Genomic DNA, 27,025 nt, shown 5'->3' with positions numbered 1-27,025 from the left:
GAATAAGAATAAAATCAATAAATATTAGGTAAAGCCTAAATTAATAATAGAATAACAGGATAGAATAAATAAGCATAATAAATAAGGCATGAGTTATATCAAAAAGTTTCTCCCCTTAAGCATTTGGCATTTTCCCCACAATATAATCTAGTACCATAATCTAACCCCAGTCAATAAAACAGAATTTTCTCAAAGCAAACATCAGCAACCCAAAATCAGCAGCCCCAGAATTAAGTCTTCTGCTCCTCCTGCTCATGGCAAAAGCAGTGGTGAATTGTTTGTCCACATTTATTCATCCTACGCTTGGTCCAGTCACACACATTCATTCACACGCATTCACACCAGGTATTGCTGACAGTGGAGACTCCCGTGCAAATAATCAGATTCTCCACCCTCAGCAACATGAGCTCATTCATTTGTTTTATTTTGTTTTGTTTATTTATTTATTTATTTTTAGGAAAATTATTCTTTATACTCTTTTACTGGATCGAGTCGCTACAATCCTTTTAGACAGGGACTTACAACCTGATCAGGTTCCCGCAGGTGGCCTTCTCTTCAGCTCATTGTAATCTGGAAAAGGTCACCTTATATTTGTTCTCACTCCCTCTGTTCATTTTCCCCCACATCATATCTCAGTGGTTGGCCTCAGATTCCACAGCGTCCTGAGAGTCTGAGGTCAACTGATATAATTTCACCTGCTAAATACACAGAAAATCTTGTTAAAAGCCACAGTTTGCACACAGTAATGTTCCCTTTAAGCACTTTAACATACTTAGATTTAGCATAACATATAAACCCGTTATAACAATGTGTCATCACTAAATTATAAATTTCTTGTCTAAATCTGCACTTCTGAACAGACATGACCACCTTATTTAATTAATCCTCCTCAGTCTCTGCTGTTTCCTCCATTGAAAGCCTCTGACACCCAACCACACAGGAAGCTTCTTTCTCACCACTCATTTCAGCTAATTTGCATACTGAGTCATATCTCAGGAAGTTACCGTGACAAGAGAAAGACATATTTAAATCTTACCACATTATTAAATTATTTTATTTTCTTCCTAGAGTAATCACTTGTTTTGCTCAATCGCCACAAGAGCACTTCCAATTCACTGTTTTAAAACTACTTTAAGCTTTTAATCACTTTTCATCTTCACCAACGTCACTCTCTTGTCATGAAACTTCCCTGAGTTATTCCTCAACTTCAGGGTTTAAGTGTGTTCACACTATTTTAACACTGATGAACAGACTCACATGCTCAACATGCTGTCTAATCCTCATGCTCTCTTGTATTTGTAAGGTTAATGCATTTTCTGTTTGTGTGTGTGATTTTGTATATGTTTCTTTTTGCAGTGTTTCAGACTCCTTCACAATTTTCCCACTTAAGCAGTCAGTTTTCTCTTTCCCAAGTTTGCTAACCCAGATTTTGATTTCCCACCTTAAATAACAGCATTCCTTGTCTTCAGCCAATTCAACCAGAAACTTGGCCTGAACGTTTCCAGTGAAGTTAACCTATAACTTTCTTCCGACCGCTGCATGTGAAAATTGATCCAGGTCTGCTTTGCACCTAAAAATAACAAAACTGAGACATTTTCATTCTTATCATGAGTGCTTAATAATTAATTATCATGAGTGCCACTTCTCTCTCTCCGGCCAGAAATACCAATTTATTTCATGTATTCACATTGATAAATGTAAGCGTGTCTTCCTTGCGTTTATGTTCTGTGGTCATGTCAATGGAGTGTAAGCTGCTTCTTCATTGCATATGTATTTTATAATCAGGTTTAACTCATGCCTCTTTGCATTGAGCTTTGGGTTCAAACTGTCTCACTTCTGCTTCTCTCCAAAAATAATTTCACATGCAACAATTTGTATATGTGCGTTTTCTATTCATTAATGTAATTGTTAGTTAATTTCTCTCTTTATTTTTACCTTTTTTAACCTCATTGTTGTGATGTGGTGAACATTTCTAAACCTCCATGAGGTCAGCCTTCAATCCAATTTTACCTCTCCGATAGCAGTCAAATTTCTAGGCCCTAATTAATTTATAAGCGCTTCCCACAACTCGACAGGAAGCCCCACTTATCGGTGTATAAACTTACGCCTTAAAGCAATGTGGTATAAGTTTATATATATATATATATATATATATATATATATATATATATATACAGTGTTGGGAAGGTTAATTTTAAAATGTATTCCATTACAGAATACATGCACCAAAATGTATTCTGTAACGTATTCTGTTACGTTACTCAATGACAGTAACGTATTCTGAATACTTTGGATTTCTTAATATATTATCATGTTGTTTACAACTACGTGAATGTACTATTGCTGTGTGATATCGGCTCGTAGCCAAAAAATAGCTTTACTTTGTTGTGTGGGTCAACTTTTCTTGCGAGAGACAGAAAGGCGTTGAAAGGCTGCTCCAACGGAACTTCTTGTTTCGGAGGAAAACAGGAACACAGCGTACAGTCGAGTCTTAATAGCTTACTTACAACTGGGCTCGTCAGGCACTCTTCTTGGCTGCAGTGGTTATTATTATATTTACATGCTTCCAGCTCCCGTTTTTGCTCGATGACAGCTCATACTTTTCCACTATCCTTTTTCTCCCTCCTCTTGCTCACAGACACATAACGTGTATTGCAGTCCATTCTCAATGCAACACGGACTACACTGCCCATGAGGCTACATTCTTTAGAGCTATGCTTGTAGCATTCTGCTTGTTAGCTTAGCACAACAACAACAAAAAGGCGCTCTCTCACCCAGGAAACACACAGTCGCAGAGAGAGAGAGAGCGTCGCCCTGTAACCATGGCAACCGTAACGCTGCCGCCTGGAACAACAACGTAGCTGTCAAACAAAACCCAAACAGTCCTGACCCGCCACAATATGAAACAGGAAAGTACCGCAGTGTAATCCATTTATTTCAACAAAGTAACTGTATTCTGAATACCACCTTTTTAAACGGTAACTGCAACAGAATACAGTTACTCATATTTTGTATTTTAAATACGTAACGGCGGTACATGTATTCCGTTACTCCCCAACACTGTATATATATATATAAAGTTTATATTCATATTAGTGTATACTTACCTATTAGTACATAAAAGTTGTATTTCACAGTAGAGAACCTGTGCTAAAAGACTGAAGAAAACTATTCAAATTCTCTTTGAATTTAAGCATTTAACATTCTTTGTGTTTATTCTGCATTTACTTGATTATATTGCATAAATGTCACAAACTTAAATATAAAGTTGAAAAAAAATTAGTTTTAGCCAGGTTATTGATCAAGTAATTGCGATTAATCGTGATTAATTACAGAAAATTGTGAGATTATTATTATTATTATTTTAATTATTAAATTGACTTCTTTTGGATTCTTTACGGCTAGCTCATAGTGGTCTTTTACTTTAAAAAATGATCTTTAATTTCACATATTCTGGAATACGGAGACTCAGCAGACACACAGACACGTCAGCCAAAGTCTGAAGCACAAACAGGAAGCCTAGTTATATTTATATACTCCATCCAGACGTCAAACACACTATAAGTTTCGATCAAACACTCTGCTTAGTTTCACTTTCTGGTCCTGCAGTTACCATGCTCTTGCAAAAGCATGTAGTTTCCTGTCAGTACTTTTGGCACAGACTGTACTAAGAGACGGCCCTTTTAAACTATATTAAAAGCAAGTAACAATAAACACTAAATAAGGACTAACAATATAATTATTTCATGATATAATTTATTGACATCACTGATAAATAGTGATTATTATATAGTAGTAACTCTGTTACAGACAGATGTAGCTTCCATGTCTGAAAACTGATCCCACAGTGTAGATTTAAGGTTAAGCCTTAAATCTACACTGTGGGGTGAATGTAGCACAAGAGGCAGTGCAGGTCACCCACTAATTGGAAGCTTGGCGCTTCGATCCCTGGCTGCTCCAATCTGCATGCCAAAGTATCCGTGACCAAGATACCGAACCCCAAGTTACTTCCTGATGTATCCATCAGAACACGAGTGAGCATGACTGTTAGGTAGAAAGCATTGGGCATAGAAAACAGTGCTGTATTAATGAGTAAATAAGGCATGTTGTATAAAGCACTTTGAGCCCTCCTGTATAGTAGAAAAGCACTATATATGAAAAAACCAGTGCATTTCATTCTTTTTAATGGCGATCAGGAGGTGACAGCTGTGACTCTCAGTTTTACTGAAGTCTGTGAGATAAAATCCCTCTGCCCAGTTTTGGGTCAAACAATAAAACATTCAATGAATTTTGCAAATTTTGGCCAATTTTTGAAAATGAAAAGCAGGATTATCCAGGATATACTTAAAATGTTGTTAGCAAACATAAATGGTAAATGGACTGGCTGCAGACTCTGATGGATGCATCTAACAACTGTGTATCATGCAATAAACAGCCGCTTGTTACGGACAAAGTGCTAGCCACCGAGTGTGCAGTTTCACATTCAGCGCCATCCCTCGGCCGCCACATCTGGCTTCAAACACCAACACGGCAAAAGCAAAAACATCTCAAGTAGGGATGGGTATCGAAAACCGGTTCTTGTTGAGAACCGGTTCGCACTGTTTCAATTCCTTGGAATTGTTTGCCATTTTTGCAAACGATTCCCTTATCGATTCCAGTCACCCCGAAAGACGTCACCACGTTGCGGAGCGTCATTTACCTGGCAGGAAACATGGCGGCTCAAACGCTCAAAAGTTTGATTATACTTTATCTCCACCCACCACCACTTCCCCTGCCAGTGGCGGACTCCCTCAGGTGTCGGTGCGTTGGTGGTTCTTTGTGTCTGGGGGTGGGCGTCCGGGTACACACCGGCTCACTCCTTGGCGGCCGCTTATCGGGGCCTGGAGCCTGGGGCTCGCTCGGGCCACTTCGGAGGTGGGGTGCCCCCGGCCTCTCGGCCTGGGGCTCGGTCACTCAGGCACAGCTGGCTGCCGGCGGAGCTCACGGGCGCGTCACTGCAACTCCCCCTGGCTTCTGCTCCGCGGCTGCTGAGTGAGCCCTCATCTGGGACTCTCCTCAGCTCTTACTGGGACAGTGGCGCGGCTGCCCCTCTGTTGGTCTTCCTTGGTCTCTTGTGTTCTGGGGGGCCTCTGGATGTCTGGAGTTTTGATCTCCTCCATACCTGCTTCATACCCTGGAGGACGGGGCTGTGGCTCCCCACACTCCCTAGCAGATCGTTACATGGAGAAACCTTTGGAATGCAAGCATGCTGATCCACACAGGTATGCACACAGGTGTACACACGGGTATTCACAGACGCGGACTACAGCTTTCTTGGCTGCTGCCTCAAAGCATATTGTGCGTTGTCTATCTTGCGTGCTGCACAATATCGTTTATTATTTAGTATCTACTGATATCTACTGCTAGCTAGTTTATTGTGATGGTGCTGTTTTTTTTATTATGTTGCTCTTTGTTGTTTGCTTTCTCTTCTGTTTTTTTTCTCCATACAGGTGACCCAGGAGTTTTGTTCTTTTTTTTTTTCTTTTTTTCTTTTTTTTCTTTCTTCCCCCCCTTCTCACCGTCTCTTCTCCCATTTGGTTTTCTTTCTCTCCCTCTCTTTCTTTCATTCTTTCTCCCTGTCCTATCCTCCAGTCATGTCTGTCCCGTTTGTAGCAACTGAAAATAAAATAAATTCATAATTATAATAAAGGTCAATCAAATGGACCAATATGGCAAGGCCATGATGATCCACTTGGTAAAATAAATCCGCTTGGCATCTTTCTTGGCCTTAAGACAACAATTCTGATGGCTATAGATCCAAACGGGACACAAAAAAAAAAAAAAAAAAAAAAAGATTATACTTTACGAGAACGAATGACAACAGGGCAACTTGCAATACTTGCAAAGTGGATATTTCATTTAAGGGAGGAAACACTACGAATATTCAAAAGCATTTGCTCACATAACACGCGATGACCTTAAATGAATGTCGTGTTTTTAATTCCGCTCCGGACTCGTGAATCTCAACCCAGCAGCAGCGGTAACTAACTAACAGTGCATATTATGTTAGCGCGATCTGCCTTACTACAAAACCTGCCATTACTGTGCGTTTAGGTGACCATGATGAGAGAGACAGACAGAGTCTGGCTCAGATGCTGGCAGTTCTCGCTGCAGTCTACCGGTAGCGTCTCCTTTCAGGCCAGGATAGACGAATGTCACGAGCAGTGACTAAGTTTGTGGTCAAAGGTTTGCACCCATTTGCCACAGCAGATGCCCCCGATTTTCGGTAAGTGAATGTGTTTAATTGTAGGCAGGGACATTACTGGATATTCTTGTGTAATTGCTACAGAATAATTTATGTTATACTTTGTTATTGCTACAGAAGAATATTTATTTTATTATTTTACATTTACAATTTCTTTTCCTGGGGACCCTGTGACACCCCATTGAAGAGCCGTAGGCTGTGGATCTCTTAAGATCTCACTGGTGGGTTAGTAAGGCCATGTTACTCCTAAATTTCTATCTTGTTCAAAGAGAAGATATAAAACAAAGTTCTAAGCTAATCGACCTTAGTGTTCTCCTTTTTTAAAAAGAATCGATAAGAGAATCGAAAATGGAATCGGAATCGTGAAAATCTTATCAATACCCATCCCTAATCTCAAGGCCTATAAACAAGAATTCAGAAACCAAACTGTGACGTCACAGTTGCTACATCCAGGGTGTGATTTGTGAAAAAAATCCGGGGGAAGGTTTGTGTGTCGCTACACCCTCTCTAACCCACATGTGCAAATCTCCAGACAAGGAACTCTGTTTATTTACTGCAGAACGTTAACAAATATGTAACAAGAACTTGGCTCTGCAATGTGTTTCACAGCATCAAACACCACAGGTTCTAACTTGTGCAGTGAATCGTGGATCAGTCTCTTCACACTGGTGTGTGTCAGCCCATCAGTTGTAAAGCCAGCAAACCACACATTTCAGAGATAGAATAGAATAGCTCTTTATTGCCATTGTACATGTACAAAGAAAGTGAAGATGCCCTTCACAGCAAGGTTTCTGTAGGCTGTGGTGGAAAGCAACCCTGGTGTGTTGCTGCAGTTCAATAAGAAGAAAGAAAAAACTGCACAATTCGTCTTTGTAGAGAATTCCAGAGCATATGATCAGGCAAGCGGCTGACACAGTATTTGTAGGGTTGTTTTGAATGCAACACTAAAAATCTAGTAAGAAGCACTTTAGACATAAGCCGGGATGTCAAACTCATGTTACATCAGGGGCTACATATGGCCCACTTTAAGTGCTCGGTCATGGAGATATCCTAAAAGTGCTGTCACTGCAGCAGGTCATTTTTTTCTAGACAACGTTGAAATTCTGTTCTGGTAATGAAAGAAATTGTGAGCATGACTCTTTGGGCTTAAATTGTAAGAATTAACTGGTTAAAATTACAGGTAAAAGTTCTGATAGGTTATTGTCCAGACTGTAAAGATAAAACTGAAAGTTTTTGTTAATTAACAGAAACGGTCCTTGTCTGGCTGGCTCCTGAGCCTTAGGCTGGACTATGGGAACTACAGGGTGGGCCATTTATATGGATACACCGTAATAAAATGGGAATGGTTGGTGATATTAAAGTCCTGTTTGTGGCACATTAGTATATGTGAGGGGGCAAACATCTCAAGATGGGTGGTGACCATGGTGGCCATTTAGAAGTCGGCCATCTTGGATACAACTTTTGTTTTTTCAATAGGATGAGGGCCATGTGACACATCAAACTTATTGGTAATGTCACAAGAAAAACAATGGTGTGCTTGGTTTATTACGGTGTATCCATATAAATGGCCCACCCTGTACAGTAGTGCAGAATAAATGTTTCAGTGCAGATAAACAGATTGGCACACACTTTATTGATAGCTAAATTAAAAAAAATGCCATGTCCACTGTTATCTCTATTCTACACGAACAGCTTTTCCATATAAGCAGTATAAGCTAATCTAGAAGTTAATGTTATTTACGGTGTGTCACACAGCTGCTTCAGCAGGAGGGGAGGAGCCAAGCAGAACACCTGCCAGTTACTCCAGTGACTCTCTTTCTAGAACAGAAAACTTGTCACCAGTTCACACTGAGCCATCTTTCTGGAACAGGGCCGCCCAGCTGTCTCTGAATGTCTCCAATCTGTGCTCAGTGTCCTCCACCTGTTCTGTTTGTCTTCTGCAAACATGTTGCATGTTATATTTATATTACAGCTTGTGTCTTTCAGCGCTGTCTAGTTTGTTTTCATGTATTTCTGCTTACAAGTCCACAGTGCAAATTCATCCATCACAGTGATATAATTATAAGATATCTGAGCATACAGCAGTACACTGCTCTAACAGAAGAGTGAAGAGATGATGCAGCTGTGCCAAACATCTCACTTAACTGACATTGCTTTAAAATGGTGCTTATAGATAAGGGTATTTCATTTTGTTAAAGTCCTGCCACCTCAACTCCTTTCTCCTTGGTCTCTTCCTCACCTCGTTCCTCATCTCTGGTGGGAAAGACTGAGGCTGAAGAGCATGTGCATAATGAGAAATAAGAAAATGAAGGCTCCTGTTGCTGGAAATGTTCCTGCATTGTTTTTCTGTTATTTTGTTCAACATTGTGCAATGCCATGTTTTCACACTTTGATCCTTGTTAACTACATGAATATATTCAGACTTACAGGAGGTGTTGGTGCAGGATTGCTTCCCTATAGAGAAGCACGAGACTTTCAAGTGATAATCAGAGAGTGTGGAACCTTTTAAAAATCTGCTTTAATTGCATGAATAATTTTCAATAATAACAAAGTAAAAAAAATAATTAGTGACGAAATGTCAAAAGTTCCTGTTTAGTGTTTTTAACCCCATAATGCCTTTGTATGAGTTTTTGAGATCTCTAAATCATTAGTGGGATCCCCCCCCCCAGCAAAAGTTAAATAAATATAACCCATATATATACTCTATATACTCAAAAAAGTCAACTAAGGCACGTGTTTAATTACTTGGTTATGAAATGATTCCTTCTTGTTGGTAGTATTTGAATCAAAGATCAACTGGATCTATATGAGTTCAACCAGTGGGAAGAATATACTTCAAAACAGTGAACCTTTATTTGTCACATTGAAAAAGCTCAAATCAAAGCAAGTGCACATGTTGGAACATCTTCAGAGCAGGCACGTGCAGAGGGGGGGGCTGGAGGGGCTTGAGCACCCGCCCCTTTCCTGATGTGTGCCCAAAGTGCCCTTTTGTTGAGGCAACTTTAAAAAAAAAAAAAATTATTTATTAATTTTTTTTATGTGTGTGGGCGTGCGGAGTCCTGTCTGTGCCCCTCAACAATAATATTTAACTATTAGTCACAGTTTTGCTAAATAAAAGGATCTGTCTTGCATCAGTCACATGATCACTATTAACCAATGATCGCCCTTGACGGCAGAACGCGCTGGTTACGAGCCGGGAATGAGCTCACAAAGAGCACGCGCATTTTTTTGCGGTCCGGAGCTGTAGGAGAAACACAAGTTACCTCAGAGACACAGACTTACTATATTTCTTCCATACAGACTGATGCGACAAAACCAGTAAGTAGGTGTACAGCGTACACTGTAGTGTATAGCACACAGGAGTATTGGCTTATTATGTACACGTTGGTAAGTTGTCTTGTGGCAACTGACGAACTGAAAGAAATGAGCGTGCTGTGTGTGCAACAACAAACATTAACTGACCTGTTATTAACTGCACAGGTAGTGCTGGTCATAGCTGCTAGCTCACTGGGTAAGGCTGTCATGGGTCTGTAGCTCTGTCACCGTTTTAGGGAACATGTTTAGTTTTAAAGTAAGTTTCCAGGCTTTTCTTGCCTTTCTGGAGGGATTATATTTCACTAAAAAACGATCTAATTCCACCACTTCCCCTGCCAGTGGCGGACTCCCTCAGACATCGGTGCGTTGGTGGTTCTTTGTGTCCGGGGATGGGCGTCCAGGTACACACCGGCTCACTCCTTGGCGGCCGCTTATCGGGGCCTGGAGCCTGGGGCTCGCTCGGGCCACTTCGGAGGTGGGGTTCCCCCGGCCTCTCGGCCTGGGGCTCGGTCACTCAGGCACGGCTGGCTGCCGGCGGAGCTCACGGGCGCGTCACTGCGGAGCAGAAGCCAGGGGGGCTTCTGCTCCGCTGCTGCTGAGTGAGCCCTCATCTGGGACTCTCCTCAGCTCTTTCTGGGACAGTGGCGCGGCTGCCCCTCTGTTGGTCTTCCTTGGTCTCTTGTGTTCTGGGGGCCTCTGGATGTCTGGAGTTTTGATCTCCTCCATACCTGCTTCATGCCCTGGAGGACGGGGCTGTGGCCCCCCCACACCCTCTAGCAGATCATTACATGAAGGAACCTTTAAAAAAAAAAAAAACAAGCGCGTCCATGCTCACAGGTGTACACACGGGTGATCACACCCACAAACTACACCCTTTTTGGCTCCTGCCTCAAAGCACACTGTGTGCTGTTGATCTTATGTGCTGCACAGTAATGTTTAATATTTAGTATTTACTGTCATATTCCCATATATCATTGTGATGTTGTTTATTCTATTACTCTTGTTCTCTTCTACTTGTTTTCTTTTTTCTTTCCCAGCAGGTGATCCAGGTGATCGATAGATGCATTTTTTTTCTTTTTCTTTTTCTGCCCATTCTGTTGGTTTTTGGTTTTTGCCCTTCTCCCCCGTCCCTCTTCTCAGCTGTTTCTCTTTCCCTCTTTCTTTCTCCCCTTCTTTCCCCCAGTCAAGTCTGTCCCGTATTCAGTAAGTGAAAATAAAATAAACAATAAAAGGTGAATCAAATGGACCATTACGGCAAGGCTGGGATGGTCAATTTGGTAAAGTAAATCCGTTGGGCATCTTTCTTTGCCTTTAGACAACAATTCTGATGGCAAAAGAGCCAAACGGGACAGGCAAAAAAAAAAAAAAAAAAAAAAAAGAACTCCGACACAGAAAAAAAACAAAACAAAACAAAACAAAAAAAACCAAAACAAAAAACGATCTAATATGCATGTCCACATAATTATGCATTATTATAATATTTTAAAACACATGCTGTATTTTAAAGAACATACATTAAGAAGCAGATTATATTAGATTTATATTTTAAATAAGACAAAATTTGGATTTTACAGCAGTAAAATTATTGTATCTGTTTAAAAATGTAATAAGCTTTGCCCCTGCACAGAGTGGATAGTGAAACAAATGGAATCATCAAATACATTATTTCATATTTATTACTTCCCCCTCCTCATTGCTTTATTATTGTAGCTCTAGTAATAAATAATAATGTAAGGATTCTGGATCAGCACCATGATGCCCACAGTATATACAGTATTCTGAAGAAGGTCTAAAATGTCACTGTGTGCGCGTGCATGTGTGTGTTTTATTTAGATGGATTTTTTTAAAATTATTACTCATGATATAACATTGTCCAGACATGGCTGGTAAGGACAGGAGGAGGAAACAGCAGGACCTGTGTGAGGCTACTAAAGGCAGTGCTATAACATTTTTCTGTCATCATTTTATTTTAGATTAAGTGCAAGAGTTGTTAGGTGTGGATAATTAGATTATAGTTTATTGCAATAACAAGTTGTGCCTTGTTCTCAGATAGACAGCAAGTGGAGAGTGATATATGAAATGATGGGATGGAAGGAAGAAGAGAAGCAAAGAGTGATTCACAGGCAGAGCCTAAATTATTTCTCAGTTTTTTATTGCCTTATGGTTCCAAGCGCTGTCACCAATCTTTGCATTTTGTTATTATCTCATGACACTTGTTTAATCAGCTACCATCTCTCCTATGGACTTTTTAATGTCTACAGTCTCAGATCAGCACAACCCTGCCCTCCAGCACCATCAGCAGCAGGAGCAGCAGAAACCCCTCAACAGCAACATTGTACCCATCAGGTAAAACATAGGCTACGTTTGCTTTGCCTTGTCGCCACCTCACAACAGTGATATAGTATGATGCGATCCCATATTAGATTCTTGATGAATGTGTGTTGTTGTTATTCAGCCTGGTTCAATGTGCCCCTTTTTAACTTTGAGCACCCGCCCCTTTAAACCTCTCTGCACGGCCCTGCTTCAGAGCTACCAGCTACTTTTTTCCATCCTTACTATCAGTTTATAGTATATGTATTATGAGTTTATAGTTAACAAAGCTAGCTCATACCTATGCTGTGCTGTTTTGTCAGTCACATTATGCTACGTGTGGAAATCTGTTTGTGTTATATTGTCAGTCAGAATGTACTAGTGCATACTAGTGTATGGCTTGAGTAAACCAGTCAAAAAACTGGTGGGACTATTAGCCTGGTTAGCTCAAGCAACAACCAACTTATGTACGGTATAATGTGTGTGCATATGAACCTTTACATAGATGTAAGGACTTATGCTCTAAGTGCAGATCATTTTTAAATCTGCTCACAATGTTAGTCAGTTGTATTTACAGTTCCAAATCACAGCAACCCAAGGTACTGTCAAGGTACTTTACACAACAAGGTAAAGGACTCACAGTGTTCCGCGAGAACACCGATGATCAGATAATCCCCTATGAACAAGCATTTGGTGACGGTGGGGAGGAAAAACTGCCGTGTATCAGACAAAAACTTCCAGCACAACCAGGAACAGTCTGACAAGCTGGGAGGGACGGCCATGCGCTACAACGCAGTCAGTAGAGAGGGGACCACAGGAACACCACAACCAACCAATAGGATGAAACACAGCAGAACATATGAACCAACAAACACAACAATATGATAAAATACAATAACAAAAATCAATGGAAATAACAGGAAAGAAGAAAACTGTAACTGTTAGGATTGAAAAGAATAAAACAGATATGATCTGTTTTTTTAGAAAGAAAACTGGGAAAATTCTATTGAAACCAAGAAAAATTAGAAAGAAAATGAAAAAAGCAGAGAGAAATAATAAGCTGTTAACAGCAGAAAAGCACTGCTAAATGTAAGAGTTAGATTTCATTTGAACTATCGCAACTTCGACTTTCTGAAATTGTGCCTTGTATTCTGGTTTAACCTCTTCACAAATGTCACTCTATTAAGACTCTTTTGGCCTTGGCTAGAAGTCATAACTGAGTCTAACTACACTGTAGACTATCTTGTCCTTTGAGGCTGTGGGAAGAATAACCATATCATGACTGTTGAGTTTTTGATGTGACTTTATTTTTCTCAAAGATATTTTTATTCAAGGTTCAAGGTTCTTTATTTGTCACATGCATAGTTATACAAGTATAACACACAGTGAAATGTAACCTGACACGCTCCTCGACATGTGCAAAAAATGGGGGGGGGGGGTGAGGAAGAACATTATATATATAGTATATATAGTATATACCAGCGGTCCCCAACCTGCCCGACAATATTTTCACGGACCGGCCTTTAAGGTGTCGCGGATAAATACAACAAAATAAAACCAGTACCAGTACCAAAAAAAAAAGAAGATTTATTCATAACACAAGTGAAAAGACCAAGGAAAACTGAGTTAACGATAAAAACGATAACAAAATAACACTAAAAACCCTGAAAACCATACATTTCACACCTGAGCCTCAACTCTCGCGGCCCGGTACCAAACGACTCACGGACCGGTACCGGTCTGAGGCCCGGGGGTTGGGGACCGCTGGTATATACATTGGGTGAATGTGCAGTAGTAGCAGCAAGCAGGTGAATTCTGTACATTAATAAGAATAGACATCTGACTATTTTAAAGAATAGACAACATAAACATATTTAAATTGATATTATTGAATGGAAGCAACAAAGAAAAACAGATACACACAGAATTGTTAAACAACAAACAAGCAAGTTTCACAGTGACTGTTTGAACTGAAATATTAGAATACAGATTAATGACACACTCACGTGTCTTATAATTGCTTTCATCAGTTTATGTCACGGCTGGGCAGCAGTCGTGTGGTGAATTGAGAAAAGGATCCAAAATGCAGGCACTGGCTGGGGTGCGAGTGAGTGTTTATTTACAGAGGTGATAAGGTGACAAAAACAGGAAGAGCAGAGCAGGGAGTAAACAAACCTAAACTGGGGAAAACTAAAGAACTAAACTTAAACCAAACACGCACGGGAGGAGGAACAAAATGCACAAAGAAAGATGGCGGAGAGACGCAGAATGAACACCGGGTTACACAGAGTAATGCAGACGGACATGGAGTTAAACAGACGACACAACAGAGAGCACAGGAAAACACAGGGCTTAAATACACGGGGAGTAATCAGGGAATGGGCCACAGGAGGGAGACACAGCTGGGAGCAATTAGGCTAACGAGACAGGGGAGAGGTAAAACTGAACACACTGACATGAGACATGAACTTTCAGAATAAAACAGGAAACTAACAGACACAGAGAACCAGACAGGACACTGAACTTGACAGGCAGACTCATGAGCAGACACAATAATGCCATGGACAGACAGAGAGAACACAGGCAGGCATGAAACAAAAACACTAACACATAGCAAACCTAAACAAAAGACAAAACAGAATAACTGAGAACAAAGAATAATATAAAGAAACACAAAACACCAAGTCCTCAGACTCAGGACCATGACAGTTTATCTCCAACCCATACCACTTAAAACCCCTATCCCTCAGGCCAAGTAGAAAAAAGCCAAACAACGCAAGAAAAAAGAAAACAAACAAACAAACAAACAAACAAACAAACAAAAACAACATCGCAGATACAACAAGAACAAAATAAGACAAACACACAAATGACTAAAAAAATAAATAAATAAATAAAAAGAAGAAGAAAAAGAAGTGGGGAGGATTTACTGAGTAATGCTGGAAGTCGGGTTCGCAACCTGGAGGCTGGAAAAGTATTTCAGCAATTGCCCCCACACCTTGTAAAACTTACCGCTGTTATTACTAATCGCATACCGGATCTTTTCAAGGCTCCGATAGTACATAAGGTCCCTCAGCCATTGAGCCTGGGTGGGCAAAGGGGCACCCCTCCATCTTAGTAGGATTGCACGTCTAGCTACAAGGGAGGAGAAGGAGAGCATGCAACACTGTGACGAGGTCAGCCGTGCATCAGCCTCTACAGTGGTGCCAAAAAGAGCAACTAATGGATTAGGATCCATATTGTGTCCAAGAATTAGGGATACGGTTTGAAATACATCTCTCCAGAATCCTTCAAGGCTAGGTCACGCCCAGAACATATGGATAAGGGAAGCCTCCGCACTCCCACACTTATCACAAGTGGGGTCAACATTCGGATACATACGAGATAGTTTGACTTTGGAGAGATGGAACCTATGCACAACCTTAAATTGTAAAAGACAGTGGCGAGCACATAGGGATGTGGAGTTAACTAACTTGAGTATTAAGTCCCATGTATCCATAGACAATGACTGATTTAAATCTTGTTCCCAGGCCGTTTTAATCCGATCTATCGAAGAACCGTTCATGCTCACCAGCCTGTCATAGATAAGAGAGATAAACCCTTTACGTGTTGGAACTAGGGTAAGGAGCATATCCCTAGGGCTTGCAGCTGGTGCTACCGGGAAGTTTGGAATCTGAGATTGGAGGAAATGTCTGGTCTACAATATCTGAAACGATGCGTACGTGGGAGATTAAACTTTTCAAGGTACAAGGTATTGTCAAAAAACAGATCATTGAAACATATAATGCCCCTGCCATGCCAATCTAGAAATATAGGATCAGATAATGATGGCTGAAAAAAAGGGTTAGAGAAAATTGGACTTAGAAGGGAGAAGCCTGTTAATCCAAAATGCCTCCTCATCTGAGCCCACACCCTCACCGTGTGCCAGACAACTGGATTATCAATTGTCTTGTTTGGGGGAAGGGGGAGTGAAGATCCAATCAGGGCCAGTGAAGATCCAATCAGGGCCAGGACAGAAGAGCCTGTGGTTGAGTTCAACTCCATGAGCACCCAGGACGGGCAATTACCTTTGTTTTGGAAGTAAAGCCAAGATATAATGTAGCGCATATTTGCTGCCCAATAGTAAGAAAGTAAGGCAGCGCCAGGCCTCCACGACTCTTGGGTTTTTGGAGTTGAGCCTTGTTCAATCAAGGGCGTTTACCTCTCCATATATAAGATGAGATAATTGAGTCCAAGGAATCAAAGAAGGATTTGGGGATAAATACTGGTAACAATTGGAAGAGAAACAAAAATTTAGGAAGTATATTCATTTTGATTGAGTTGATTCTTCCCACCAAAGAGGTGGAGAGAGGGGACCACTGTGCCAGATGTTTTTTTTTGTATTATTTAACAGAGGAAGGAGGTTCGCTTTGAAGCGACAGTTATGCGTCCTTGTAATTGTTACACCTAGATATGTAAATTGATTTCCTGCTATTTTAAAGGGGAGGGTAGTATAGTCATACACTGGTACCCCTCCATCCACAGGAAACAACTCACTTTGAGCTTGTATCCTGAAAACTGGCCAAATTGGCGAAGTATGGATAGCAATACAGGTATAGATATTTTGGGGTTTGAGATAAAGATTAAGAGATCATCTGCATACAAGGATACTTTTGTATTCAACTCCTTTCCTCCAGATCCCATCGATCTCCCCACAGCAGCGGAGTGCAATGGCAAGTGGCTCTATAGCCAGATTGAAAAGAAGAGGGCTTAAGGGCATTCCTGATGGGTTCCTCGTTGGAGGTTGAAAGGCTGCGACTGTATGGAATTAGTAAAAACTGAAATGATAGGACACATATATAATAACCTTATCCATGAAATAAATTTTGATCCAAAATTGAATTTATCTAGAATTGTGAATAAATATTTCCACTCGACCCGATCAAATGCCTTCTCAGCATCTAAGGAGAGAATGCACTCAGGACTCTGACTGGAAGGGGTGTATAATATATCCAATAGTCGGCGGATATTGGAATAAGAGTAACGATTCTTAATGAAACCTGTTTGATCTTCGGATATAACTGAGGGCAAAATATTTTCCAGTCTGCGTGCCAAAACAAAATTTTAGCATCGACATTTAATAGACAAATTGGCCTGTAGGATGAGCATTCCACAGGATCCTTAACTTTCTTTGGGACAAGAGCAATACTTGCCCCGTAAAAGGATGGCGGAAGTTTACCACACTTCCATGAGTAGGAGAGGGTTAAATGTACAGGGGGTGCAGAATTATTAGGCAAATTAGTATTTTGTCCACATCATCCTCTTCATGCATGTTGTCTTACTCCAAGCTGTATAGGCTCGAAAGCCTACTACCAATTAAGCATATTAGGTGCTGTGCATCTCTGTAATGAGAAGGGGTGTGGTCTAATGACATCAACACCCTATATCAGGTGTGCATAATTATTAGGCAACGTCCTTTCCTTTGGCAAAATGGGTCAAAAGAAGGACTTGACAGGCTCAGAAAAGTCAAAAATAGTGAGATATCTTGCAGAGGGATGCAGCAGTCTCAAAATTGCAAAGCTTCTGAAGCGTGATCATCGAACAATCAAGCGTTTCATTCAAAATAGTCACAAGAAGCGTGTGGAAAAACCAAGGCGCAAAATAACTGCCCATGAACTGAGAAAAGTCAAGCGTGCAGCTGCCAAGATGCCACTTGCCACCAGTTTGGCCATATTTCAGAGCTGCAACATCACTGGAGTGCCCAAAAGCACAAGGTGTGCAATACTCAGAGACATGGCCAAGGTAAGAAAGGCTGAAAGACGACCACCACTGAACAAGACACACAAGCTGAAACGTCAAGACTGGGCCAAGAAATATCTCAAGACTGGTTTTTCTAAGGTTTTATGGACTGATGAAATGAGAGTGAGTCTTGATGGGCCAGATGGATGGGCCCGTGGCTGGATTGGTAAAGGGCAGAGAGCTCCAGTCCGACTCAGATGCCAGCAAGGTGGAGGTGGAGTACTGGTTTGGGCTGGTATCATCAAAGATGAGCTTGTGGGGCCTTTTCGGGTTGAGGATGGAATCAAGCTCAACTCCCAGTCCTACTGCCAGTTTCTGGAAGACACCTTCTTCAAGCAGTGGTACAGGAAGAAGTCTGCATCCTTCAAGAAAAACATGATTTCCATGCAGGACAATGCTCCATCACACGCGTCCAAGTACTCCACAGCGTGGCTGGCAAGAAGGGGTATAAAAGAAGAAAAACTAATGACATGGCCACCTTGTTCTGAACCCCATTGAGAACCTGTGGTCCATCATCAAATGTGAGATTTACAAGGAGGGAAAACAGTACACCTCTCTGAACAGTGTCTGGGAGGCTGTGGTTGCTGCTGCACGCAATGTTGATGGTGAACAGATCAAAACACTGACAGAATCCATGGATGGCAGGCTTTTGAGTGTCCTTGCAAAGAAAGGTGGCTATATTGGTCGCTGATTTGTTTTTGTTTTGTTTTTGAATGTCAGAAATGTATATTTGTGAGTGTGGAGATGTTATATTGGTTTCACTGGTAAAAATAAATGATTGAAATGGGTATATATTTGTTTTTTGTTAAGTTGCCTAATAATTGTGCACAGTAATAGTCACCTGCACACACAGATATCCCCCTAAAATAGCTAAAACTAAAAACAAACTGAAAACTACTTCCAAAAACATTCAGCTTTGATATTAATGAGTTTTTTGGGTTCATTGAGAACATGGTTGTTGTTCAATAATAAAATTATTCCTCAAAAATACAACTTGCCTAATAATTCTGCACTCCCTGTAGTTGAGGCAAAAGCAAGGGTGAAAATGCTTTGAAAAATTCTACCGGAAAGCCGTCAGGACCAGGGGATTTTCCAGGCTGCAGTGAAGAAATGGCTGCACCCAGCTCCTCTGGCATGATGGGTTCATCTAATCTGTTTTTACTATCAGAGGAAAGCATAGGTACATTCAAAGTCTTTAGAAAGTTATCCATTAAGGTGCTTTCCTGCGGGAATTCAGAGGTGTAAAGTTGGGAGTAAAAAGCCCTAAACGTATCGTTAATTTTGGAATTTTTGGTCCGAAGTGATATTACCATTAGCCATTCTAATCTTTGTGATATGTTGTTTTATCTGGAAGCCCCTTAACTGGCTGGCAAGCATCCTACCCGATTTGTCGCTATGAATATAAAACAAACTCTTACTCTTCAGGAGCTGACGTTCAGTTGAGTGCGTTGAGAGGAGCTCAAATTTAGTCTGAAGCTCCACACGCTTATTGTATAGATCTGGGCTTTTTATCTTAGCATAGAGCAGGTCTACTTCTTTGATTCGGTTGACTAAATGGAGTTGTTGTATCCGGCCCTTTTTCTTCATATTAGCAGTATAGGAAATAACTTGTCCCCTGAGAAAGGCTTTTAGTGTATCCCAAATTATTAAGCTAGAAGTTTCTCCTGAGGCATTTGTTTTAAGAAACAAGGTTATTTGTTCTTTCATGAATTCCAGGAAGTTTACATCTGCCAGGAGAGTCGAATTAAAACGCCAGTGTCGTCTGGGTTGAGGGATGTCTGGGAAACTCATTGATAGCACAATGTATATATAGTACGGTCTGATATTACTATGGTCTGGTATTCACAGGATTGGACCCATGGAGTCAGCTGCTTATGAATAAGAAAATAATCGATCCTAGAATAAGTGTGGTGTACCTGTGAAAAAAAAGAGCGCTCTCTTCTGTGGGGGTGTAAACAGTGCCAAACATCAGAGACACCACAGTTAGATAAAAAGGATTGAATGAAAAGAGCAGTTTTACTGACAGTGCAGGGATTCGGGGAGGATCGGTCTAACACAGGGTCCAGCCAGCAGTTGAGGTCACCACCAAGTATGAGAGAGTATGAGCTCAGATCAGGCAGCAATGAGAAAGCACACTGGAAGAAATCTATATTATCAATATTGGGGGCATACATGTTGGCCAACACTACTTTCGTATTGTAAAGTTTACCCTCAACAAAAACGTACCGGCCACTCGTATCAGAAATTACATTATGTTTCTCAAAGGGAATATTTTGGTCAATTAGAATAGAAATGCCTCTGGCCTTAGCCTGAAAGGTGGAATGAAAATGCTGCCCTGCCCATCGGGATATAAGATGGGAGTTATCCGAATCACGGAAATGTGTTTCTTGTAGAAAGACAACAGCTGCTTTAAACTGCTTTATGTGTGAGAGCACCTTCCTTCTTTTCACAGGGTGGTTTAAGCCTTTGACATTCCAGCTTACAAAGTTTAAGTTACTACCCATAGTCCTGCACTGAAAATTTAAGAAAACAAGTGCAGCTGAAAACAGAGTACGAGAAAGATGACAAATAAGAGACTAAAACAGAGAGTAGAATGGTTCCCGGATCCCAACGTCACAAAACAACATACAACTACCCCGGCTCTGAAGGATGTCTCCCCCCCCCCCCGACCCACAAGACAGCTGCTAAGGAAAAAAGCAGCAAGCTCTCCAAAACACACATTGTGTACCCTCCAGAAAAAGAAACTCTTCCTGTCTAACACTATGAACTGACTTTAGCTCCCAAAACGATGATTTCAGTAAACACAACACTCCTAGATAAGCAGTAGAATTTTGTTAAAGCAGTCAGCATAGAACCACAACACAACCAATGACCAACTTTGGGGACAATAGAAGCAATGAGATATGAATAGCCTCCCTGCTTGTAAAAAGCAGAGGAGAAGAAAAAGAAAAAGAAGAGACGTCTGTAATGCCTGAATATCAACAAAAGTCCTTGCATATCCCAGGAGAGGAAGATAGTCAGGACAATCTACTCACAGGGCTGTCCCGCGGACAAACATCAAGACCAGATAAGCAGGCTCTCAGGGTGATTTGGCTGTAGCGGGCAGGTCATCCAAGTATCTCCTCGCTTCATCAGCTGAATGAAGCCAGGGTCTTGCGCCGTCAGGAGACGTGATGCGAAGTCGTGCAGGATACAGCAGAGCGGGCTTGAGACCTCGTTTATACAGCTCGGACATCACTTCACGGTACTCCGCTCACTTGCTCAAAACTTCCGGGCAGTAGTCCTCCACCACGCGAATCTGCCGACCATGGTACTCTAGTTTCCCTCCTCGCTGGGCCTCTTGGATAAGAAGGTCCTTTACCTGGTACCGATGAAGGTGTATAATTACGGGGGCGCGGTCTCTGTCCTGGGGCTGGCTTAGCGGCAGGTATATGGTGGGGTCTGTCGATCTCCAGGGCGGGTCGGGAGCCTCTCCCTCCCGAAAACCTCGCAGAGCAAATCTGCAAAGAATTCTGTGGGACGCCCACCTTCAACGCCCTCCTCGAGTCCCAGGATACGCAGGTTTTGGCGCCTACTTCGGCTTTCTAAGTCCGTAACTTTAGCCAGAAGTTTAGTGTTGGATTCGCTGAGATTGGAACAAATGTTCTCGAGTTCTCTAACCCGCTGGCTTAAGTCAACCGCTGCTAGCTCTAAAGATCCGAGCCGCTGGCCATGATCTTCCACCGCAGAGTGGACTTCGTCAAACTTCGACTCCAGTAGGCTAAGAGATGTTTTGAAGTCGCTGGCCAATGCCTCCCTATGCTGCTCCAGAAGGGAGGAGATGGCCGCCATGTTCAGCTTAGGTGCGTCGTCCTCCCTTTCTGCCACTTTAGTTTGTTTTTAAGGCCATGTTAGAATGAGCAAAAACCAATTTCGGAACCCGTAAAATAAAATGTACTCAGTTCAGTAGTTTTGTTGTGAATTGGCTGGTTTAGGAGTGGAAAAGGTAGAAAAGTTAGCGGAGCAGTCTTTTCCTCTACCTTCTACATCCCCCTAGCGACCGGAAGTCCTTTGATGTGACTTTTGAAACAGCCAAACTTTTATTCCCGTCTGTGGATTAAAAAAAAACAGTTTAATGCTGTAGATGGCATAATAAGAAGGAAATACTCTGCAATATGCACTCTTGTAGTTTGGCTGAGAACTGTAATTTGAAACTGAAAATGACAACAACAGTCAGCGGCTTATTCTGTGACCCACAAAACACTAAATGGGCTTCCAAACTGGGAGCACTGTTCCCAGGGCTGCTGTGTGGTGAAAAGACAGATGTGTGATTTTATAACTTTAAAAAGTAGAATGCCACCATGCTCGTTTCGGAGATAGAGGTTGATACTATGTTACTATTATTTCAGATGGACCCTTAAGGACTAATTTAATAAAAGGTAATCTAGGAATTTCTAACCTGGGAATGTTTTGATGTTTTTATGTGTGCAATGCCAGTAAATCTGAAATGGTTAGAGAGAGCAAGCAAATGGTCAGCCCAATAAGAGTGTCGCTAACCTCATCACACTTTACTAGTCCCCTATATAAATACAGGCCATTTACCATTTACCATTTACCACATATGCTACATCAGATAAAATACTTTTCCAGTGTGTTTGACTGTGTTTTTCTTTTCCAGTAACTTAATTAGTAGAAGTTCCTTGAAATAAAATTTGGCCCAGTGGTGGTTTGAAGGGTTTCTGAAGCTTCTGCGGGCATCGACATTGACAGAGTGCACTGATTGCAGTTAACAAGCTCTAAATGTCTTATCTGGAGTTGTGGTTTCCACGCCAACAGCGCTGGAGCCATCCACCGTGCCAACTGTGCCATTTGAAATTGATTAACTAATTTATATTCAAGCCTGCTGCTTCTTTAAGTCAAGACAAAGAAGAAGTCTCTTCAGCACAACAAAGACAGCAGATGAATAAATCACTGACAGTGAATTCTCTAAATACACCGACGTATGCGAAACAAAGCTGATTCACTCCTTTGTTGTGAGGGAGGCGAGGCCTGATGGATCTGTGGGGCTCAGCCAAAGGTGAAACCGCAGATCAAGAGACGACAGCAGGTTGATCTGGTGATCGATCTGGCGCGGGTTCAGATGATATAAGAGATGGTTATTAGAATTAAAGCCTCAGATGCTCTTATTAAACTGTGCGTGTTTGACACGGGGTGATGAAGTGGTGGCTGGAGCGCCTTCAGCACGCAGTCAGCAGCTCTCTGTTGTGACATCATACAAACTCCACACATTAAACTAATTGAGCAGTAGAGTGCCATCAAGCCAAAGTCACCTCAGATCAGACAGCAGTCGAACAGCTTAGCGAGCAGCGTGGAGCAGCCACATTCATACCACAACTATCAGTAACACACAAACGTCCCCAGCAGCTGCTGCCTGTTCGTTAGCAGACGTGAGAACATTTGGTCAGCCTGACTGCCACTGAAAAGGATTTGTGGGATTTTTGTCAATAGCAAAAAGGTTATAGAAGTTTTGAAGAAGTGAGGATTTTTACATTTTCCTTTCTATTTATGACTTTATTTATCTGCTGTTCTACCCCTTTTTTTGTTTTGAACGTTCTTAGTTAAATGTAATACAATACAATTTTATTTTGAGCATAAGCTATTCACCATTAGCCTATTATTTTTTATAATTTGCTCTCTGCTAAAGTCTTTAGGCCTTGCAGGCAAGCAGTTATTTCAGCTATATATCCATTATTTTTCATTAGCTGAAGTAACATTACACTGATTGTAGAATTAGTACAGTACTCGTTCTGAGTCATGATTGGCTGCTAACTTATTGATTGTTATAAGAATTTATTAATTATGAGTGTGCTCAATCAGAAGGACTGTAAAGAAAAACAAAAGATAAAAAATAACCACAACAGACGAAACAACTGCACAGAGACCAGCTGAGTCTATTTGAGTTATTCTTTGTGCATGGGATCTGTTAGTGCCCTGTGACAAAGGCCTGGCTATTTCTTAATAATAAACATTATTATTATTATTATTGTTAAATAATAAATTTAAATAGATGGATTTAAACGTTGACTGTTTAATTCATCACATGTGCTAACTGACACATTAATAGGACCTTCTTGCTGTGAGGCAACAGTGCTAACCACCGTGCCACCGTTACTTTATTGATCCCCATGGGGAAATTCCTCTGCATTTAACCCATTCACTCAGTGAAGCATTATTAGTAAGATTTAGACAGCAGCTCTTCCTGAGAAGATTCAGCATGAACCCCAGAAAACGTCTATCGATGCACCATTGAAAGTATTCTGACTGGCTGCATCACCACCTGGTATGGCAGCTGTAATGCTCTGAACCGCAAAGCTCTGCAGAGGGTGGTGAGATCAGCACAGCGTATCACCAGGACTGAACTGGCAGCCACAGACTTTTCACACTCCTGCCGTCCGGCAGGCGGTTCAGGAGCATCCAGACCCACACTAGCAGACACAGAGACAGTTTTTACCCACAAACCATCAGGCTTTTGAACTGCTGACATTCCATACACACCACTACACACTCACTACAATTACAGGAGTCTGCACACTATCACTTCAACAAATGCCACTTAAATGCTCGTTGCACAACTTTGCACAACCTGTAAATACTCTTGCACAAACTTGTAAATACCAAATTGTCTTCAATTCTCTAATATTTAATACTTTTTTCTCTCCTTTTCATTGTTATTGTTATTATTATTATTATTATTCTACTGCTAAATTCTGTTATTTTCTTCTTAATATAACTGCACACTCTCTATATGCTCATGTAAAGCTCAGGAGCAGGAGCCAAAGAATTTCATTATGGATAAATGTGGCTACACTGTTTATCTGTACATGACAATAAAACTTGAAGCTTGACACTTGAAAATAAGTTACATTCAAGGTCTTTGTGAAAATAACTAATTTAATACATTCTAAGGTTTTATTTTCAGTCTAAATTCAATATTTTCTAAGACGTACACAGATAATCTAAACAGAGCTGACAAAGGCTCTCCTGCTCACACACATCAACTGCTGCAGTCCAGTCAAACTACACTTACATATCTCGTTCACGACTGCTAAATCAGACCCTGAGTCTACATAGTTACACTCTATCTTCCTGCATCGATGATGTTTTCTCCTGCTGCATTGGCTCTGACAGCCTAAACAAGAACTCATATGAAAAAAGAATTAAAGGCTGGACCACAGTTCATCACCTATTCATATCGTGAAAGCACTGAACAAACATGACAGTGAGAAAGGTGATGATAGTGCCAATATCTCTGGAAATACATGTCACAGCCTCTTTCTTTTTCAGTCACACCTTATGCCTCTCGCCGGTCTCCTGCATGTCATCTCAGATTAATGGCCTATGGAGACGTGCAGGGGAGGGATGTTTTCAGTGGCGCTTCACAGAGTTAATCTCTGCGTTGGCGTGTTGTCAGCACATACAATGTAGGGCAATTTCCCCCGGGGTGGTCTTGCATCTTTCCCTGTTTGCACTCCTTCCTGCTCTCTCTCTGTGTTTCTAGAAGAGAAAACAGACAGAAACTGAAATAGAGCAGAAACATTGTCTCTAAGGATGGCATTATACTTGCTTGACATATGTGTATTGATTAAGTGGCGACCTCCAGGGAGAAAAAATAAAGCCACAATGGAAGTTTCCAAAAACTGCAGTTTATGTTCAGGCTGTTTGGACGCTGACTCCCATAAACTTCCATCAACCACCCACGTTTAAAGAATTAAAAAAAGTTCAGATAAAATATATGTCATTTGAACCCAAGTGAAGATATGATGCTGACATAAATCAGATAGAAGACACTGTGTTTACACTGGATGCCCTCCCAGCATCAAACCAGGAATATTTTGCTTGTCAGGCAATTGTGTCACAACTACACTAAGGAGACAAAAGTCATATAATCTTTCATGTAATAATATGTTATAATAATAATAATAATATATGATCTATTTGAAAAACAAACAAACAAACAAACAAACAAATTTTTGTACAAATAGCCACACTCGGAAAAATAACCCCAAATCACCTGGACTCAGTTATTCCTGTTGCAGAGGGACGTGACATTTAAAGAAATGGCAGAGAGCCTCAGAGGCTCTTTTATTTCAATGAAAAAAAATCCTTCACACAGAGAGGCTCTTCAGGTACTGTGGAAAAAAACATGTTTTATGCAACAGATGGCACGGTGTGAAAATGTGACAAAAAGCTAATGTATTTCTTACATTTGTCATGAATCTTGTAGGATTCTTATGGGAAATAGAAAACATTTACACTGTGTCAGTGGAGTAAAGGCAGGGCAGAAAAAAACGAGTCCCATGGTAGTCAGGAGACATTACTGTGGTCTGACAGCTCCTTCCACTCACCACAGCTATTTAAGCATGAAGTAATTATCGGTGACTGTGGAACATACATTTAGCAAGTAACCAGCTCTAGCAAGGCTGTAATGTATATTATAACACACCTGTAACAAAAGTGACTGATGAATGAAACAAAAAGACATGCAGACTCACATTGTAAAATAGGCTAGCATTTACATTCAGCTCTTCTGGTTTCTGTGACCACTGAAGTTGCTCTGTTGCTACAAGCCACATTCACCAGCCCAGTTTTTAGTGCTTTGTTCTGTGCATGCAGCACTTTGTTTATCACAAGCATGCATGCACATGCACACACTGAGAGCAGGTTTAGCATCATGCACGCCATCAGAATAGAGGAACTGGGGATAGAATCATTGACTCCTTTGCATATCCTTTCTAGCTCAACCTCTGACCAGTCAGTCGATACAAGTCCTTTTCATCTTCCTTAGTGTCCAGGAGTACATGCAACCCACTATAAGCCTTTTCTTTTTCCTCCTCTCTTTGGAGATGATGTACAAAGTCTGATACTACACTCCCCACTGCCACTACCTTGCAGTCTCCTATCTCTTTCAGATTGCACCTTCTGCATAGTCCACCTGTGTGAATCTTTGTCCTTTATCATACTCTGTTTCACTTCCTACTATCTGTACCGTGGTAGAACAGCTTGGCTTTGCTTCAGTTAAGTTCAATTGAAGTATTTCCAAATCACAACATGAGTCACCTGAAGGTGCTTTATAAATGAGCCACACCAGCATCAAAATGCTATTAATACCCTGGGAATTATCAGGAAGTCCTAAAAACTCCCTGAAAAGCCTTCAGTTAATCCAAAATGCTGCAGCAAGAGTCCTGACAGGGACTAGAAAGAGAGAGCAGATTTCTCCTGTTTTGGCTTCCCTTCATTGGCTTCCTGTTAAATCCAGAATTCAAAATCCTGCTCCTCACATACAAGGTCTTAAATAATCAGACCCCATCTTATCTTAATGACCTTGTAGTACCATATCAC

General features: G+C 41.1%; 1 long non-coding RNA gene across 1 annotated transcript; it reads right to left on the bottom strand.

The window, feature by feature from the left end:
• On the bottom strand, nt 1-26,781 carry LOC120724538. The gene is made up of 3 exons (XR_005693952.1): nt 26,770-26,781; nt 25,663-25,673; nt 1-1,601 (listed from the first exon to the last, which is right to left on the bottom strand). It is a non-coding gene; the product is annotated as an uncharacterized LOC120724538 (long non-coding RNA).
• Between the last annotated feature and the right edge of the window lie 244 nt (nt 26,782-27,025).

Source organism: Simochromis diagramma, unplaced genomic scaffold (assembly GCF_900408965.1).
Source record: "Simochromis diagramma unplaced genomic scaffold, fSimDia1.1 OVJJ01000692.1, whole genome shotgun sequence".
NCBI classification, from domain to species: Eukaryota; Metazoa; Chordata; class Actinopteri; order Cichliformes; family Cichlidae; genus Simochromis; species Simochromis diagramma.
The sequence above is the reverse complement of the archived record's forward strand: the minus strand, read 5'-3'. Positions and strand labels throughout refer to the sequence as shown.